At 46.5% G+C, this 19144-nt stretch overlaps 1 protein-coding gene across 2 annotated transcripts in view; it reads left to right on the forward strand.

Annotated features, from left to right (window-relative positions):
- The window catches only part of GSE1 (Gse1 coiled-coil protein), a 1546392-nt gene that overhangs the window by 521518 nt on the left and 1005730 nt on the right, over positions 1 to 19144 (forward strand). The gene's annotated exons all lie outside the window — the stretch shown is intronic.

A 19144-nucleotide genomic window follows, 5' to 3' on the forward strand; every position in this document is an offset into this window, starting at 1 on the left:
TATGGAAAGCGTATCAAATATGGTGAAAGTTGTTCCCTTTCCTGGAAATTGGGCATATTCTGTGTACAAAGAATGTTTTTATTAGATCAATAGTCAACATCCAATCATGTCTGAAGGGTTTAAATTTTACAGCTCATGGGCGATAACTTAATTCTTCCTCGGAAGAACCTATTTCATACAAAAGGGCCTGCATCTTATGTTTATACAAATTAATGGAATTAGAAGAGGAATCCAGAACCATTTTACTAACATCAGAATACAGCGAATTGCCAGGCGGATGGATACATTTTCCATAGTTCATTAACTGTCTCCATGATTAGCAGGCCTGTAATGTTATATGGCCCAAATCATGACAGATAATTGCGTTAAGTTAAAGAAAGGGAAAGACCAAACACCTCTTTCCATAATTGACCCTGAAGGGTATTCAAATAATTACCTAAATCCATAAGATACATGTCAATGCCATATAACCAAACTGGCTCGATCTTCATTTGGTAATACTTTAAAATTGGAAGAATAGAACATTTGCACACCCTAGAAAACAAGCATTTCATAATGGAAGAGGCCAAAGTGTGTCTTTCAAAGCAGCCTTGCTCATTAAAATGGAAGAGGAATGAGTAAGATCGTAGCCTAAGTATCTTAGAGCAGGTACACGTTCCGCTCTCTCAGTTCCCATAGCCCAACACATGGTTTTCACTTTAGCAGAGTTTGAAAATATGACAACCTTTGACTTGGAACCATTGGCATACAAGTTGTTATCTGAGGCATATTGTAAGAAAAGCCCCAGAGCAGTCCTGTGAAACAAATATCACATCAGCAAAGGCTAGCCAATGTAACCTTAAATGGCCAAGCCTAACTGGTGAGATGTTAGAGGCCTGACACAACCTATCAATATTGCTAATGTAGATATTCAAAAGTGTGGACGCCAATATAAATCCTTGCTTTAACCCAACAAAGGATGAGATGGGTCTAGAGAGTGCTCCTTCCCGGGAAGTGCTCCTTCCCGGAAAAGTATAATTTTAAAGGAAGTGTTCCAATGTAGTAATGCCAAAAGCTGTAGAAGTTTAGGTGGAATCTTATAATTCATTAGTTTGGTGCACAGAATAGATTGTATCAAACAATCAAACATGAAAGACGTATCCAAAGATGCCATATATATATAGGACTGGATTGATTGTGTTTAAGGGTATAAAGAGGGTGCACCAAAACTGAGGTACTTAAAGATGTCCCCATATTGCTTCTGAACCCTACTTGAATGTGGGACAGTATAGATGATTGCTGCATTATAGTCTCTAAGTCTTTTAATAAAAGAAGAGCAAAGACCTTACCGGAGGCATTAATGAAGGCAATTGGCCTGTAGTGGACGGATTGGTAGAATCACCCTTTTTAAGGATGAGGATAATAAGTTATTCGGACCAAGTGGATGGAATTAGGTGAGTTTCAAAAATATAATCAAATTGTATTTTTAGAATAAAAGACCACAACGTGGGGGCGTTTTTAAAAATGAACAGAGGAATACCCTCCAAGCTGGGGGCCCAGGACAGGGCCTGGATGGTTTTAGTTTGGAAATAGCCCATAGAATATCTTCTTCCTTCCAAGGACAAACTCCAAAAATCACAGGCCCCTCACATAGGGCTTAAACTGCCGTGAATACTTTCGGTCACTGATATTTATTCACAAAATTACCCATGAATCTTCAGTGGTAGAAGAATCCATGGCAAAGTGAGAAGATCCAAAGGTTTTATTTATAGTAGCCCAAAATATGCCCGCCTTATTATAAGGAATTTTAGCATTTGTTGCTTATCCTTCGTATATAATTGCATTTTTAAAGATTTTACAAAATTCGTATTTATTTGACAGATCTTTTTCTTTGCAATCATAGACTCGGGAGGTTAAACCCCTTCCTCTGCAGATGTTTAATGCTCTTACTTTTAAGCCTTTTTGATGCAGCTATTCTTGAGTCACAATTGTGAGAAAGTGAATTTGTGTTGGGTGTAATACATTTTAGACATGTGATAATGGTCTAGCTCAGTTTCTCCACCATCTCGCTGTCAGACCACTGGAAATTGCACAACAAACCACAGCTGCAAACCTCCTCCATTAAAAGGTGTGTCAACTTAGAGCTCATTCTATTGTTCCATTTAAGAGTAAGGCCCGCACTGTCGAAAGAAAGAAAAGAAAGGGCTGGATTAAGCTCATGTACCGGAAGGGGAAACTGTGTAGCAAAATACAAAATCACATTATTTCCTAGACATGGATCATACAAATTCACTAGACCAATCTTAACCCTTCAACTGTTTAGATACAAGGAGATAGTCTATGCTAGATTAAAACGTCCCCTACGCCATGTGTAAATTGGAAGATCATTTGAGGTCATCACTTCCAATTGAGCTAGTTCCAAAGGTGCAAAAAAGTGATCCCTGGCCATACCTCGTTGGACACTGAGAGAAGGGAGGGAGGACCTATTAGACACATTCAATTTGGAACCCTCTGCACAGTTACAATTAAAATCACGCCCTATGATTTTGGAATGGTCATGTCCCAAAACTAACCAAATCTCAAGGGGGCACTGCTAAAGTCGTGGGAGTGGAATCCATATTTGACGTTACAGGATTCCAGTACAAATTAACTAATAACTCCAGTTTCATAATATTAGAGGTAATACTGACACTCATCAAACCATTTGAGGTCTGGGCTAATTCCACTGTTATATTTAAATTACTATCAATAGCTAGGTCCATTCCCCCACTCGGTCAACCCATTTCACCTCGAGAGGCGGGGCTGGGAAAGGTAAAAAAAAAAAAATTACTCTGATCCAAATGGGAAGTTTCCATCGCCACTTGGAACATGAAGATGTTACATTTTTCTCGCAAGGTCTGAATTGTGAAACCAATGATTAAGCTTAGCCAGGCCTAAAACATTCCATGACAACACATTAATCACATTGAGGTTAGGGTTTCGTCAGTCCCTGTCTAATGGAAGTGAACGTTTTAAGGGCTGACAGGATCCGATACCGGCTGAGCTAGGCTACCCGTCGTCTCTTCAGGTGCCAAATCAGTACCTGTTTGATTCGCTCGCGAGGGGGTCAAAGTACCTTTATCAGGATCTTACACACACAGCACCTGACCTTATGTGACCCTTATTAATGCTGATTGGGTAGCCTCTGGAATGGACAAAGAGTGCAAGTTAATCCGGCAGATCTGAACCCATGACCAATGGCGAACCTCTGGTCGGCATTGGTGGATCCAAGTTGAAACAATTTTTCAAAGACTGCAAAAGAGCAAAGTGCACAGCTAAAGAATCCAAAACATTAGAAGGATTGGAAGGTAGCTTGTGAGATGAAGGAGGGTCAGCAGCTCTTAACTTACTATGTAGTGTGGCCGGCATGCTGACATTTGCTTCCAAAGATAACATCGGAGTTCTTGACCCCCAACTTGCGCTCCATTGCTCCCGAGGTCACGAGAACACAGAACACTCTGCTCCCTCCGCACGCTGCGCTGGAGGGGCAGTAGGGGTTTTCAAGCACCTCCTTCCAGTTATGGAACGTGAAAAAAGGCTGCTGCTCCATGAATACTGCAAGTGCTGGAACCCAAATAACTATATAGTATCCACACAGAACACTCTGCTCCTCTACAGGAGTGCTAGAGTAGTTTCTAGGGCAGGCAAGGCCGTGCCAAGGGTCCGCGGACTCCCAGCTCACGGAAGGCCCCAACTCCTTCCCTTGTCCCAAAGAAGTCGAGGTCCACACAAGGAGCAAAGAGTTACTGTGGTTCATTATACAAAACACACAGGGGTCATATGCACGGATGAAGGTCCAGGCACATCTCAACACATTTTTTGTATACATGTGTCGTCATAACATGCGTCACTCAGCAGGCTCCCTCCCCAAACCTAACAGCACTCAGGATTGGTCACTGAGTGCTTGTTCCACTATAGGAACCTATAGAGGACCAATATTTGAGGATGCTGCTGTTTCAGGTGGTGTACTTGGATCATCCCTAAGAATGGCTACTCTGAAAATGTTACATTAGGTAAGCCCTGTGATTGGTCAATAGCCCCTACCCTCTTCCCCCAGACCCCGGTCTCCTGATTGGTCAGACTGCGGGTCCCCAAGCCTGGGACAAACTCTGTTCCCAGCCCGCGAGACACCTGTTCTCGTTACATGTATACTATGTGTCATCAAGGTGCAACTATGTGTCTGTGTTTATTCAAAAGTGTGTAACAGACTAATGCCATGAGAGCGTTCCATTCCCATCGTACACGGTATCTGAAGAGTGGTGATTATGTTGCGAGACGCTGTCTAGTCATGGGACGGAAGATCTTTCCCAGCCTCCAAGTCTTGGCCCAATATCAGCTTGGCTGAGTCGTGTGATTGGAGACCACTCTTGCAGGCTCAATTGCTTCGAATTAGGTTGTATTTTGCAGGGAATATTCCTTGCTGCAGCCGGTGTCACCTTGGCTCTGTGTGTGGAATGTTGTTTCGCAACATCGGGGCCTTGGCTGTTTTAGCTCTGGCCATAGCTGTTCTGCTTGCACAGAATCTTGGGGCTTGGGATTTCTACAAAACAATCATGGTCTATTGTATTTTCATAAGGCCTGCAGGGCCTTCTAGTATGTTTGTCATGCTAGATCTGGTCCCTCGGGTGCTCCTGTTCTTCCATAGAGTTAGTTGCATGTAAGCATCTGCAAGCAGGTACACCAACTCTTCTTGCTTCTTGCGTCCCTGCATTGCTGTTGCAAGCCTAATGGCAAAATAATTAACGTACAGACTGTATGTATATGTCACCGCCCTCTACCTCATAGAGCTGTACGCGTGTGTTCTCCGTGTAGTTTGGGTGTGTGAGTGTCCCGATTGGGCAGATCGCACGCGTGCTTCCTGTCTAGCGTAGCAATGTCGTTGCAATGTCTCTAATGACTTGAGGCGTGGCTTCTTGGTGCTTTTAGTCAAGTCTGTCCATGCAGTTGTTTCCAGCTCTGTCTTGTGTCTCTTCATCCACTCTAAGCAGAGTTTGTATTACTGCTGGGTTGTATGGTCGGCTAGTAAGGGTACCTTTCGTGATAGTTGTCCAAGGTAGGAGCAGTGGGGATTGGTACAAGCCCATAGGATCAGCAGCCATATTGTCGCTGGTGCTTATTCTGGTTGGGGGGGGGGGGGTGGTGGTCTTCCGGGCCTGAAGGCATATTCGGATTTTCCCTCTTCAGTAGTTTCTGGACGCCAGGTGGCACCAGGTCACTGGTGTGTGGATGGACAAGATCGCTCTCAACCAGGACTTCAGATATAGCATTAAATGAGGGGGCGTGTGCCAGCATCACACACAAGGGGCCCCATTTCAGGCTCCCTTATTCCAGGCTCCCTCATTCCAGGCTATGGTCACCATGGACACCTCCCTGGACGGATGGGGGGCACACACTGGGCAGTCCCACGCCAGAAGCCTCTCAATTCCAGAGGAGGTTCTGCACATCAATGTTCTGAAGATGTGGTCTGTGTTCTGGGCCCTCAAGTCTGTACTACCTCTTCTGCAAGGATGGGTGGTGAGGATCTTCACAGACAACACCACCATGTTCTACATTCGGAAACAGGGTGGAAACCGCTCCCTAGAGGCACAGGCTCTGGGCACTGGAACATTCTTCAGGGCATGTTTCTCATCCCTTTTCATCTGGCGGGCATCAAAAACACAATCACGGATTCCCTCAGCAGGAAGCTGTGATCATGCCACGAGTGGGAGCTCCAGCAGGCAGACATCGCGTTTGTTCATCACACGAGGCTGACCCCAAATCAACCTCTTTGTGACAGCAGCAAACTCGAAGTGCAAAGCCTTCACCAGCTGGTTTCCCCAACTGAGGAACCTAGTGGATGTGTTTTTTTTTTCGTTCATGTGGAAGGACCTGTTACTGTACGCGTTCCCTCCAATACCTCTATTGCTTCGGTTGATCAACACTCTCAAACGCTGCCATAGCAAGATGATACTGATCGCCCCGCCATGGCCGTGCCAGATTTGGTACCTGGAACTGCTATGCATGGTGGTGGCGCTGGCCGTCCGGCTGCCTCCTCTTCCCGACCTCCTGTCCAGGGAAGGACGAATACTGCACCATGACCCAGCATCGCTGAAACTCACAGCTTGGCTCCTGCAACCCTAGAGTACAGCATTATGGCATTCCTCTGGAATGCAGGATGGTCATGGCCAAGGCTAGAGCATCCTCTACACTTTCGTGTTACAGCCACAAATGGAAGTGCTTCACTGTGTGGGACAGAGCGCAAACAATGACTCCTCTATGCGTCATGGCTCTGCAGCTACTACCGTACCTGCTGTCCTTAGCGGAGGCCGATTGGCCCATGCATCCATCAAGGTGCATCTGCCGGCCATATCCTGGTGCACACGGTCACCAGGCTAGCCATTGCTGAGGTCTGACAACCTCGTCAAGGAGTTTCTGAAAAGCCTATTCAGGACTTTTTTTTCGCCAGTGCAGGTTCCTGCCGAGGCTTGGGAACTCAATGTCGTTCTTATTAAACTCATGGGGTCTCCATTCGAACCATTACATCAGGCTCTGCTGAAGTGTCTCTCCTGGAAGACTGCTTTCCTAGTGACCTTCCCCCTCGGCCAGGCAAGTCGGGGTGATTCATGCTTTCCTGCAAATGCCCATATTTGTCTTTTCATGCTGCAAGGGTGGTGCTTCGATCTCACCCCACTTTTATGCCAAAGGTTCTGTCTGAATTCCAACTCAACGAACCCTTGGTGCTTCCATTCTTCTTCCTGAATCCTCATTCGGCCACTGAAAGGTTGCTACATATGCTAGACGTGGTTCATGCCTTGAAATTGTATGTGGCCCGCACAAGGGATTTTCGAAAGACATCACAACTCTGTGAACTTTGGACCTGTGTATCATGGTAAGGCCCCGTCGAAGGCCTCCATATCCAGGTGGCTCGCTGGCTGCATCATGCACTGTCATCCCCTGGCTAACAGATCGCTTCCAGGCCGGCCAAGAGCCCATTCCAACAGAGCCATTGCTGCGACAACAGTGTTTATTTCTGGGGTTCCCCTATTGGACTTTTGCAGGGCGGCTACATGGAGGTCTACGCGCACCTTCACGAAGTTCTACTGCATCAACAGGGATTCCAGGGACGAGTTCAGATTCGGCCAGGCGGTGCTACGCAACCTCTTTGTTAGAGGTGAGTGTCTTCCAGGGTTTAAGTGGTTGTACTACTGCTGTGTAATCCTATTCATAAGCATGTGAATCCATGCCAGACCCCATGCTGGAGATGAAACAAGTTACTTACCTGTAATTGTTGTTATCCAGCATGGGTCCCTCCCTTCTTCAGTGCTGTGGCTCTTCTGGGTGCATACTGCCACCTCACATGCTTTTTGAATCTGAAGATGGCTGCCGGGTGTGGGATTTAGGGAGACTATCGTCACTGGATGGGTGCAGTATGACCCAGTCTCCACTGATTGGCTAATAGGAGAAATGCTGTTTTCAAGCTTTTAAAACAAGACTGCTTTCTTTTTTTACTGAGGATTCCCAGCTTGATGACAGAGAATATTCATAAGCATGTGAATCCATGCCAGACCGCATGCTGGAGAACAACAGCAACAGGTAAGTAACTTGTTCCTTCATCCTCTTTGAACACAACATAATTTTTATTCTTCATTTTTTCAAGATATGAAAGTCAAAACTGTGTCACCCAGAGAACCGAATGGAACCACCCGGGTGTTATACTATTGACTTTTCCCAGCCTGTGTGGCCAGTTTCTTGTTGAGGCATCCTCGCCATAGTTTTAGCCTACGCAGGTGGTGTAGCATGAGAAAAGATAGTTATATTAGTGGACCTGGCACTTTTTTCTGATCTTTGTGGAGGGATACAAAACACCAGTAGCTTAATTAGTGGCCTATTCTTTGTTACCTAAATCCATTTTTTCTTGGTGACGTAGGTGGATGGGTAATTGTGCCCAGCAGGAGGAGGTGGCCTACAGCCCAGGTGGAGATAGCTCAGTAAACACACGTGCCTCTCTTCCATATCACTAGGAAGTGCGCGGGCACCCATCCATAGGCTTGTGGTCTGGAGACCCCTGATACACAGAGAAACTTCATCACAAAGGCTAATAGGCGGATACATTGGCTTAACAGCATATGAACGGAACAACATATCCTGCCAAAAAGCCCATTAGCACCTCCATAAAGCTCTTAAAATGCAGATGCTGAAGGAGACATGCATATAACCCAGTCTTACCCACTGCTACGATTTGCTAAGAAAGAACCAAAGCATATCCCGTTGACCCGGTTTCAATCCATGATCTGGTGCCATGTGGCACCCGGAGCAGAGCCAGTACCATTTCACTACCTTGCGCAGAGGCGATGGATGGTGCCACGGGTTGAGGGCTAGAGCAGGTGATCGACATGGGCAGTCGGCTACAGATTGAGACGCGGGACGTTGCCTGTCTCTTTGCCTCTCAATCTGCCTCAGTTCTCTGCCGCCCTGTCTGTCGGCTCTAGTTTTATCACGTCGCATGTACAACACTGCTACTCAGAGGGTGGCCAACTGTCTCGGATTTCGCGGAATTGTCCCGCAATTAGGGACTCGACTCTGTCCCGCAGTTTGCACGGTGGCTGTGCGGGACACAGGTTGTCCCGACTTGCGTTCGTCAACCTGCCTCCAGCACAGCCACTCTGCTTTCTTTCTCCAGGCAGCTCTGCCCCAGCTCCTTTTGAGCCTGCAGGCCGAGCTATAAAGCTCTGACACCTGCCCTAATTCAAATGCTAAAGCTTTGTTCCTGGGGTCCTGATGGTCATGTTTGCAGTTAAAAAATGTGACCATCACCTCCCAAGGACAAACCATTTGCATTTCAATTACGCCGGGAATTAAGAGCCATTAAAAAAAAATCAAATAAAAAAAAGGTGCAGGCCAAACGTGAATGACGTTGTGACGTCATCACCGCCTTGTAGGCAAGTGTCCCGCGAAAGACTATCAAAGAGTTGGCCACCCTAGCTACTCAGTCTCTGCTAACTCAGCTAACTTGCATTGCATCACAGTGGCCGTCTCTACCCTCTGCCATTGCTAGATGTATCACGCTACTGCGCTGTCAGAGCATCACGCTGCCTGTCCCTCCATCGCTTTCTCTGTAGTCTCTGCCATTGTTACGCAGTGTACGCGCTGCCCTGTCGCTGCCAGCCTTCTTTGTATCACGCAGCTTCTCAGCACTCTGTGGTTATTTCACCCGCGTCACTCACACTGCCTTACCCCGCCATTGCCCGTTGTGGTACGCGTATCCGCTCGCGCAAAAAAATCTCCCAGCCTGCCCTCGCTCTGTTCCATATTGCACGTCTGTGCCATTGCTTTCTCTGTGGTATATCGCTGCATTCGCGCGCGCACTGCCAAACTGTCTGGCTCTGTCATCACTCTGTGTCATTTGGCCTGTCGCTAGACTGCTTTCGCCCTCTCTGTATCACACCGCCTGCCTGCCTGCCCTGTTGCCTGACCGTGCCATGTCTCTCTGCGTACAGGCGGCCTTTCTTCGCCCTCTCTCCCTGGCGGTCTCTGCAGCGACAGGGCAGGCATGTGCACAGCTGCCTCAGCTGCCCCTCCCCCCCCCCCCCCCACTTTCCGCCGGCTCAGCTGGGCCAGCAGAGGGCGCGTGAAGACCAGACACCACGAATACTCCAGAGAAGCGGGCTGGGCGGGAAGTGGTGGATCAGTCCCTGTCACTTCCAATGAAGCCTGAGGCCAGCAGGCTGGCAGTTAATGGCAGCTGTGCAATCTTCTGAACACAGCTTCAGCGCCGCCCCTCCGCCCCCTCCCTCAGAAAATGACAACAACCACACACAACAAAAAAAATATCTGAAGGCGGGACGTGTTTGGTGATGCGACGATTTTCGGAACGCTCCTTTGTTCCTGGATAGGCCTGCCTGCAAGAAAATGAGAAAACAAAGCCGGGGCAGAATCCGTGACATGGCAGAGTTCGCCTCAAACACTGGCCTGCATGGGACTGCTTTCTTTGCACCCCCACTCACCCAGTGGCTACAAGCCAGATCACCCAACCCCCCAGAAGACAAGGCTATTATAATTAGTTTGAAACACGTATTTTATTCATATATTATTAGGTGCTTCAACATGGGCCTTAAACTTCCGAGGGGCTTCCCGGAACGCTAGTGCGCGGCGGAAGGGTAGCTGCACAGTAAATGAGCGGGGGCGCAACTAGACTGAATTCAGAGAGGGGCGGGTCGGGGGGGGGGGCGCTGGAGGGGGACACGCGTGAAAAATAGTAGGGGAGGGGCTACGAACAGAGACTTTGCGTGGGCGGGGCACATTTACTTGTATGGTGCCACATCCCCATTTTCCCAACGGAATATGTGTGGGAATGTGTGTCAAATTAGCGGCCAATGGTGCAATTTGATGCGCGTTGGGCCAGTGGCGTTTCCAAAAAACATGATGGGGTTTTAAACACAAAATGCCCATTTTGTTGGTGCCTGCTAGCATGGCGATGCTGTGGTTGTGACGTGGTTTATATAGCTGCACTGCGCCATAGCCCCATGTGAGACTTGAGCGGCGCTACAGTTGCAGCGCCTTGAAGTGTCAGTGGGCAGTGAGAAGGGAGGGCCCAGGAAACGGACTCCATACTGTGGGACCTGCGTGTGTGCCTTTGCATAGTGTTATGTGACCTAAGATCCCCTGGCCTAAGGCATCTTGACTCACAAGGCCAGCATCAACAAGTTAAACAATGGAATGCACATGACAGCAAGACCAGTGTCTGCAGTAAATGTCCCCCAAAACAGCCTAAACAACCCACACAATGTTCCCCACTCCTTGAACACCACTCTGACAGACACTTCAGACACCCACTCAGAAACCTAGATTGCAAAGTAACCACTGCTCTAGACCGCTCACAGCCAGCCTCCTTTTTCATATCTGAACACATCTATACTGCAGCAATGTATCTTTTCCCTGCTCATGTGTTACCCCCTGTACTGCAGTGGCGCCACCAAGGGGTGTCCAAGAGGGGCCACGGCCACCCTTATAAAAAAGCTAGCCCCCCCCACACACCCCACTTTCCTATAAGAGTGAAGGAATATGCCACCCCAGGAACCTTATGAGGCCGACCCCTATGAAAAAAGTCTGGGGGGGTGGGGTGGAGGGGGCACTGCCGTACCCCTCTGCTTACACATTTTAAAGCACCAAGAAACTGTGAGAGAGGGAGGAAGTGTGCTATGCTAGCATAACCGGGCCCAGCAAAGTGCTTCCCTCGTTCCCATTTGAGGTGCACCGTGGAGACAAATACACTTTATTGAAAACAAGCAATAAACCTAACATGTTCCTCTGAACTACTTGGCCAACTTGAGTGACGGGCAGGAAGTGAATGCCAGTCTGCTATGCTATAATCTGTAGTGCAGTGACTGGCTGGTTTGTAGGACGATATATCCGCTTGTCAAATTAAGTACTATGGGACTGAGGCAGGGTCCCTGCAACAATAAGGCCATTGTGGGTGATGGGCCCAATGGCCACTAAAAGAGGAACACAAAGAGATGCTATTTTGTCCCATTGTAAGGCAGTTTTTTTTTTTTTTTTAATAGTGTGAACTGAATCACTTCTGAGGACTCCGCTGTTTGCACTTAAGTCACAGCGAGAGTGAATAATTTGCCCAGGATCGCACACTTCCTTTGGTTAAACAGTGAAGCCAGGATTTTAACCCACTCTGAAATTAAGGCATTTGACTACGTATCTTCCGAGCTCATCTTCATACAAATGTTTAAGTGTCGGTGTTCAGGGAATACAAAAATATGGTCTTATAGTCTTTACTTGAAAAAAATACACAAAATCTCATAGGTAAGCATCCTGGCAATGTGCAACTATTTAGTTATAGAAACATGTTAAGGTAAAAGACTGTTGTTATACTTTTATTTTCCACAGCCTAAAAGGAAACCATTCCGAGGATGGAGAATAATAGCAGCCTGAAAGAGCTCTTCTGTCGCAGCAATGCGCTTTCAGCATTTAAAGAAATTCAGGGGGCTCTTTTTTGTACTTAAAAGCACAAATTGAACAGCAGGGACCTGGTAACTTTGCAATTAAGTGCAAACATTTACCTTGCTTGCAATTTTAGTAATCTGCACTAGGAAGCGCAAACCAAAAGTGTAAATGCAGGTGCAATCGGCCTGTATGCCTTAGTAGTTTCACCTTTAGTGCAAATTGATTCAATGCTGCCCGCCACTTACGAATGAAAGGCGGTGTTTGTGATGGATTCCTGAAGAATCTGCCCTCCCGCTTAAAGCGAGTGTAAAAAGCACAAGAAGCCACAACCTTTGCGCCAGCATGTACATTTCATGCTGGTGGAAATGGTTGTGGCTTCGTATGATGGAGTCTCTTGGGGCTAGCTAGCAGTGGGCTTCACTGGAGTAGGTCCACACAGGAAAGCTGCCCCGCGGTCTTCACATCTTAGCGTGGGGCCTGCTTGCAATACATGCGTTGGGTTACTGCAATTTCTACTGCACAGGTCTGCCGATTGCATGGTCTCCAGGTGCTCTGGCAGATCGCAAGAGAGAGGGGTAGGGCAGGTTAGTGAGGAGAGAGGGGAACATGCAAGATGGCGTTGATGCGGGGGCTTACAGTACCCAGGTACTCTGTGCTGTTCGGTTTCTTAGTGCTCTGTGCTGATGGCATAGAGTAGTGGGGCGGGGGGCAAGCCGCAGCCCTCCAGGTCCTTCAGCCCACAACCCCCACGATCCCCCTGCCATAGACTATGCAGGATGCCAGGCCATGACATCTGGAGGGCTGCAGGTCGCCCACCACTGGCACAGAAGAAGCATTTGCATTCAGATGGGAGCCTCACGTGCCCCGGGCACTAGGGTGCATTTGCTCTGCCAGTGCTATGTGCATTGTTTGTAGAGGTGTAAAGCCCCACATTAGATGTTTGCAGAGAGGGAATTTACTGCGCTGTGTGTGAGCAGCATAGCTGGTCTTTGTACAGTGTGTGTTGTGCGTGAAAAAGGCATTGTTAGTGTTGGGACAGTACATTGAATATGATTGGCACGCCATCCTGAATGCCAAAAAGCGAATGCAATATTCAGCCCGCTCGCCCTTGCCCTTCTGCTCCAGATACATGCACACATATATGGACATTGGTGCTGGCTACGAGGGTGGTGGTTCCTTTAGGTGCATCCTCTATCACGCAGGCTAAGTGGCACATCACATTGTGCATGTACAGTGCTCCATATGGTCTAACGCAAAAAGACCCCACGCGCAAAACACCGACATTCTTTCTCGACATTGAACGATTCCCCTGGAGCGCTCAGCCACCCAGTGGGCATACTGCAAGCTTCTGGCCTCACGCTGAAGGGATTAGGCCCAGTGCCATCTTAACCCCTTTTGGGGCCCTGGGCATGGACATCATTGCGGGGCCCCCTCCACCAAACCAAAAGAATTAACTGACCAAGAATATGTGGTCGCGCCCCGCTGACCCATATGCTGCCTTGCAGCATTCAAAATAAGCATGTTTACTCCCTTTAAGTCCCCTTACCCTCTTCATTCTTGCTCTAATCAGAATGATAAACAAGTAGCATTTGAATGCCAACATTGGCTGTCTACGAAGAGGTTGCTTCTGTTCTAGTATAGATACAGGATACTTTTTATCAATAGCACCTAGGAAGGTATGCAGCCTGTAGTATTAATACAGAACCGTATGTAAAAGGTACATGTAACCCAAACTATAGAGAGAACTCGCATAAATTGCCTCAGAGAATGCAAAAGTGCTCAAGCATGGATAGAGGAGACCAATTGGAAGGAAGGAGACGTCTACACATACCATACCATACCATTGCGTGGATGCAGATTAGAAGCTACCAGGTAGCTGTCTGTATCCACACAGACTGAGATAAGACGTGGGATATGGTTTTCAAATAGTGTTGCCATTCGAGAGCAAAGGAACACGTGATTGTGGTGTGCAATATATCAATGCTCACTATTATAGAGGAAGCAACCCAATAGGCAGTGAAACCATGAGTGAGGCTTTTATGGAGATCATACCCTGAGAAGGAAATCACTCTGAAGAGCTGACCATTTTGAAAGGTTTAGGGACTGGCACTATTGAGAGGTTCGGCAATACAAGATTAAATGAGATGCCCAGGATAGCACATTGGTTAAGGGGCAGATTTGTGCCAACTCTGCAATTTCTGCATTTGAACACTTTCTTTTCCAGTTCTTGTGATGAACTAAAACAATCTCTTTTTATAAAACTGACCTGGAAAGTACACAAATCACATTACCAAACATGACCATTTTAAAAAAACAAAATATTATAGAAGGGTATTACACAAAATGGGAATGATTCTTGCTTCATTCTCTCCATCAAGTGAAGCATTTAAGTACCAGCATATCAATTGATTTGATTTAACACATTTAAACTGGATTTGTCTTTCGTATTTTAAAGCTTTAAATACTTCCAAAACAATGGCTTTTGACATTGTCAATTATAAACATGCGTAAAAACCTTTTGACATTTACAAAACAGCAAACCGTTTTTTGTGTCAAACGAGCAGACTTAAAATGTGTTTGCCCGAGGCCTGCAACACCTGGTCCACTCTCTTCAGTCAAATGGCCTACATAAGAAGAAATATCAAGTAATGGGCTAAACAATGCCACTGTATGCAAGAAGGAAACCCTCACAGAAGACAGCACAGTAATGTAAGAAATATTAGATGATTTGATCTGGATCACTGTATCATCTGCTGGCAAAGCCAGGATACAAACATGAACGCTTTTGTTCCACAGTCTTGAAATTGGATACTTATTCACCTCTTAGACTAACAGTTTATGCTCCTCATTGGAGGCGATTTCCTAGGTTTTACAACACCCCATCTGAACAAACCAATTTCTAGACCTTCACCATACAGATGAGATGTTAGTTTATATCGCAACCCCTATCTGGTGCAGGTACATTGCTGATAATCGCAGATGTTGTTCTGCAAAACCAAGCACACATGCAGGTAGGCTTATAAGCTTCAAACATAGGAAAGGCTCAGCCAGCCTTGCTGGAATGTGCTATTCGAATCTTGCATATGACTGCATAACTCTGCAATGAGTGCATAACATGCTGAGCTAACTTCTTAACGATTGTGGCATTCAGATGATAATATGCATTTCAACTTTAGGTATTGCACATAACCAACATAATTCCCACAGGAAGGAAGGAATGCTACAGAGTTGTGCTGTTAGGAACACACGGACTATGTATACCACAGTGACCACAGTAGGTATTACATGATGAATTAATCAAGGCAGAATGTACTTGTCAAAACACACAGGTAGTGGGTTTAGAACCTCAGCAGCATGCCATAAAATACCCTGATGTGCAATTTAAGTCTGGTGAACAATGGAATCTTACTTCTTTAGATCAGACCGCCTTGTGGGTGCCCCCCTGCAAGGTGGCGGCCCTGGGCAATTGCCCCTTTTGCCCTCCCATAAAAAAATCACTGATTAGGCCTAGCCATGCAAACCAGCCTACTACCCCCATTTAGGGTGTGACCTTTACTGAATTGCACAGGGCCTTTGCGCTTCTGTAAGGGCACTATACACTGGTCAATTATTTTTCCAAGTGTTGATCAGTGCATTGCCGTGGTGGTTATTAAACAATTGAACTTCAGGGACAGACTCTTGTGTTTGTGTAGCCTTTAGGACTTGAAGGGCTGCTAAACAAATATATAATAAGTATTGGTACTGCTGTCCCTTTTATAAGTTGGTAAAACCTATAGGACTTTCTGGGACCCACAGATCATAACATTGAAAGATGCATGGATGCTGGGTAGCATGCATCCGCAGGGCTTTTTTGGGGGCGCATGCTCTGATGTAGGGATGCTCCTCATGAATTTACTCTTAGGTCTCAGCGGTCTGATCGGGTTCTCCCTACCTGATCTTGCTGTGCCAGTCCGTCGGGCCTGTGTGCCAACCAGAGCACGCTTTTACCGGAGTGTTGCCGATTCTGTCGTTTTCTGCCGGCAAATGTGTTAGTCTCGGGATCAGCTGAGCGTTCAGTTTTTTCTCGGTGGTTAATGCCGGCAGTCCGGTATAACCTGAGCCATGTCAGTCCATGAAGGTAGTGGGGTGTGTTCAGTGTCGTCACTAGAAATCCATATTAGGACGATAAACCGGGTTGGATGGGGGCACAGATACAAATTGGTTTAAGTTTATCTATATTTTACAAAGCTGGTTAAAACAAGTGACATTACGCATGTACAGAGCAGGTTTAATGCAATATGCGTTTTGCATCAAGTTAGTATACATCCTAAAAAGTTAACTCCAGTTCAACAGTTGCAAAAATGCCCTATGCACTCGGCAAGAGATGGCATTCTTTGAACCCACTCCCAGCACAGTTTCAAAAATTGTGTAGTCAGATGTGGTGTTTAGCAAAAGAGGCATCACTTCCAGCTCAGCTTTAAATAATAAGTCCAAAAGAGTCAGTTTAACAGAAGAGATATCACTCATACCCACGTTCAAACGTGTCGCTTGGTGGGATCTGGGGCCGCTATAGGCCCAGGTTTTTTGGTTGCATTATATTGTATTTTTGCCCGGTTAGGACTTAGGTGGGCTGGCTAGGCTCCATTAAGCAGCCCGCAGGTCAGGCTTGTGGGTGGGTGGGTGCTGTTGGTGATTTAGGATAGCCAGACCAGAGAGGTTCACTATTACATTAGATTTACTTCATTCTATTTTTAATTTTGGCTGTAAGCCGATTTAACTGGACTACAATTAGTAGGGAGATGACTTGTGAGGCGGGACGCACAGCTTGAGGGTGTTTTGCTATTTACCAGCCCAATAATTGCCCATGGCCATGCTAATTCCTATGGCCAATCCCACCCACTTTCTGCCCCTCCTGTGACAAATCAACTTCCGGGGCACCACTGGTGCAGGGATGAATATCGGTTTATAAGCCATCAATCAGCCCCACACCAGAAGGGATACGAACAGGTTGGAAACGCAAGCAAATTATAAACCTCCCTGTCCAATTTTGGTAACGTGAGCAGAACTTTAGGCTTATCTCTGCAAGGTCGTGGATCGTTTGATAAAAGGCACTGGTCAGTCAAGGCTGTATAAACATATCTACTTCATTGTTACAACAGACAGTTCTAGCACACTACAAAATGCAGCTAGCCCTGTAAAGGAACACAGAGGACAAGCAGTTTTGCAAAGGAAATGGATGCACTCTGGATACTGACAGGAGGGTAGTCCCTAAAGCAATCCGTCTTAACTGTTCAAGGTTATTTGGTTTCAGCACCAAGGGAGCAAGGGTGTTGTAAGCACAGGCACAACCAAACCTACATTTCGGGGGGAGGGGGGAGCTGAGTGGTGATGGGAGGGGCCACTTCAGAAAATAGGCAGTACAAACTTGGAGGCTCCACCCCCACTGTTCAAAGGTCTGGTGACCTACTATCAGTTAGTACATTTTAAAGTGCAAAATGCAGAGCAGCGATGGAAGTCTTTCTTGAAAGTAGCAGCTTTAAAGTTTTACTGTGTTTGTTCAAGTACGTTTTTCTGCACACACAGAGTAAAACTTTAACACCGTCAGTTTTGGCAAAAGCTTCCCTGACCTCTCTGTAAGTGTGCACATCCAGGGGTGCACCTAGGCTAAGATTTAGGCGGGGGCTAACCCTTCAAATGTTTGCAGAGGCACTAACCTCAGAGATGGCGGGGAGTGGCAAACTTACTTGTGCAGGGGCATCTAACTTCTTTATGCATTGTAATGAGACTATTCTAGTTCAGCTTCAATGTTACAAGCAGTTAACACTCTCCTTTAAGTCTGAAAACACCCACTTAAGGACTGCTGTGAGAATGAGCGGACTCCTGTCCATCCTACCCTTCCAATCACTCTCCTGGCATGTAAGTACTAACCCCACATCACAATTTCAATTGCCTAAAAATGTATGCATATGAATGCAGATGCGAACAATGACATGCTTTAAGTAACTAAGGTTTCCACAAAGCACTTCAAGGGATCAGACCTAACATGTCGCCAAACCCATCGAAGAAGACCATCATTCAAGACTCGGGGGGGGGGGGGGGGGGGGGGCTTCTGACCACCCTCCTGTCAGCACCGTCACTCCTGATGCACATCACAATGCCCTTAAATTCCATACATTACATTGCAAAACCACAACTAATTCGAATAAAAAACATTTTGCAAGTGAGGATGCAAGTTCAAGTAATCTGCGATGCATCCTGTGGCAAGGAAGTTGTTTATTTGTGTTAAGAGCTGTATTCAGAACAGTGGTGGAAGTTGAAAAAAGGAACGGGTGGTACTCTGCATCCAAAAAGGATGGACTGGGATAATGGGACATAGGGGAGGGTAGGACTTTGCCGGATGGGGTTTGACCTTTGGTTTGCCATCTACAATGTCTCTTGTTGCTTTGTGGCTAAACTAGACATTACCTGGAATAATAAACAAGCACTGGCAAAGCAGGCGGTTTGGGGTTTTGTGTAAGTATGGAATAGCCACTTATATAATGGTATTACCTTGCGATAAGATGGCAACGGCTGACAAATTGAGTGATTACCTAGGCATACAATGGCATTAACTAGCAAATGTCTTTGTAATACATCACCCCAAAACTGTTGGCTTTGTGATTGCTAGTTTTTAAAAGGAGTACCGTGCATGGAACATATGTAAATCAAGTGGCTGAAGGCACGCTTGTTTGAGGTGTTATTACACCAGAAGCCATTTACAACTATAATAAAGCCATAAACTCTCAGAAAACTAGAAAAAAACCTTGGAGGGCTAATGGTTGATGTTAATGCTTGATAAAGCTAGCTCAAAGAGATTCCATCAGGATGTGTTTTGGGAGGTGTGAGGAATTCGACCATCCGCACAGGGAGTGTGCGCTCGCCTGGGCTTTATTTGAAGTTTCAATATGAAAATGAATGATGGGAGATCAACCTCAGAAATGTGTGGAGCTAATCCACACCCAATTTCCTCTGCTCACTGCACAACAAACACATAGTCATGTGTACTCTGGGGGGACACAGCCTACAGACACAGTCCTCACTGTCACATTTAGGTGGAATGTGACAGCCACTGGGACATCAAAGCATCTCTGGAAGGGGGAAGGCAACACCTTTCCGACGGCCATGGCCAGCCTAATAAAAAAATCAAAGGCTCCATGGATCCGCCTCTCTATTG

This window comes from Ambystoma mexicanum, chromosome 1q (genome assembly GCF_040938575.1).
Source record: "Ambystoma mexicanum isolate Mex_15411 chromosome 1q, UKY_AmexF1_1, whole genome shotgun sequence".
Taxonomy (NCBI): domain Eukaryota; kingdom Metazoa; phylum Chordata; class Amphibia; order Caudata; family Ambystomatidae; genus Ambystoma; species Ambystoma mexicanum.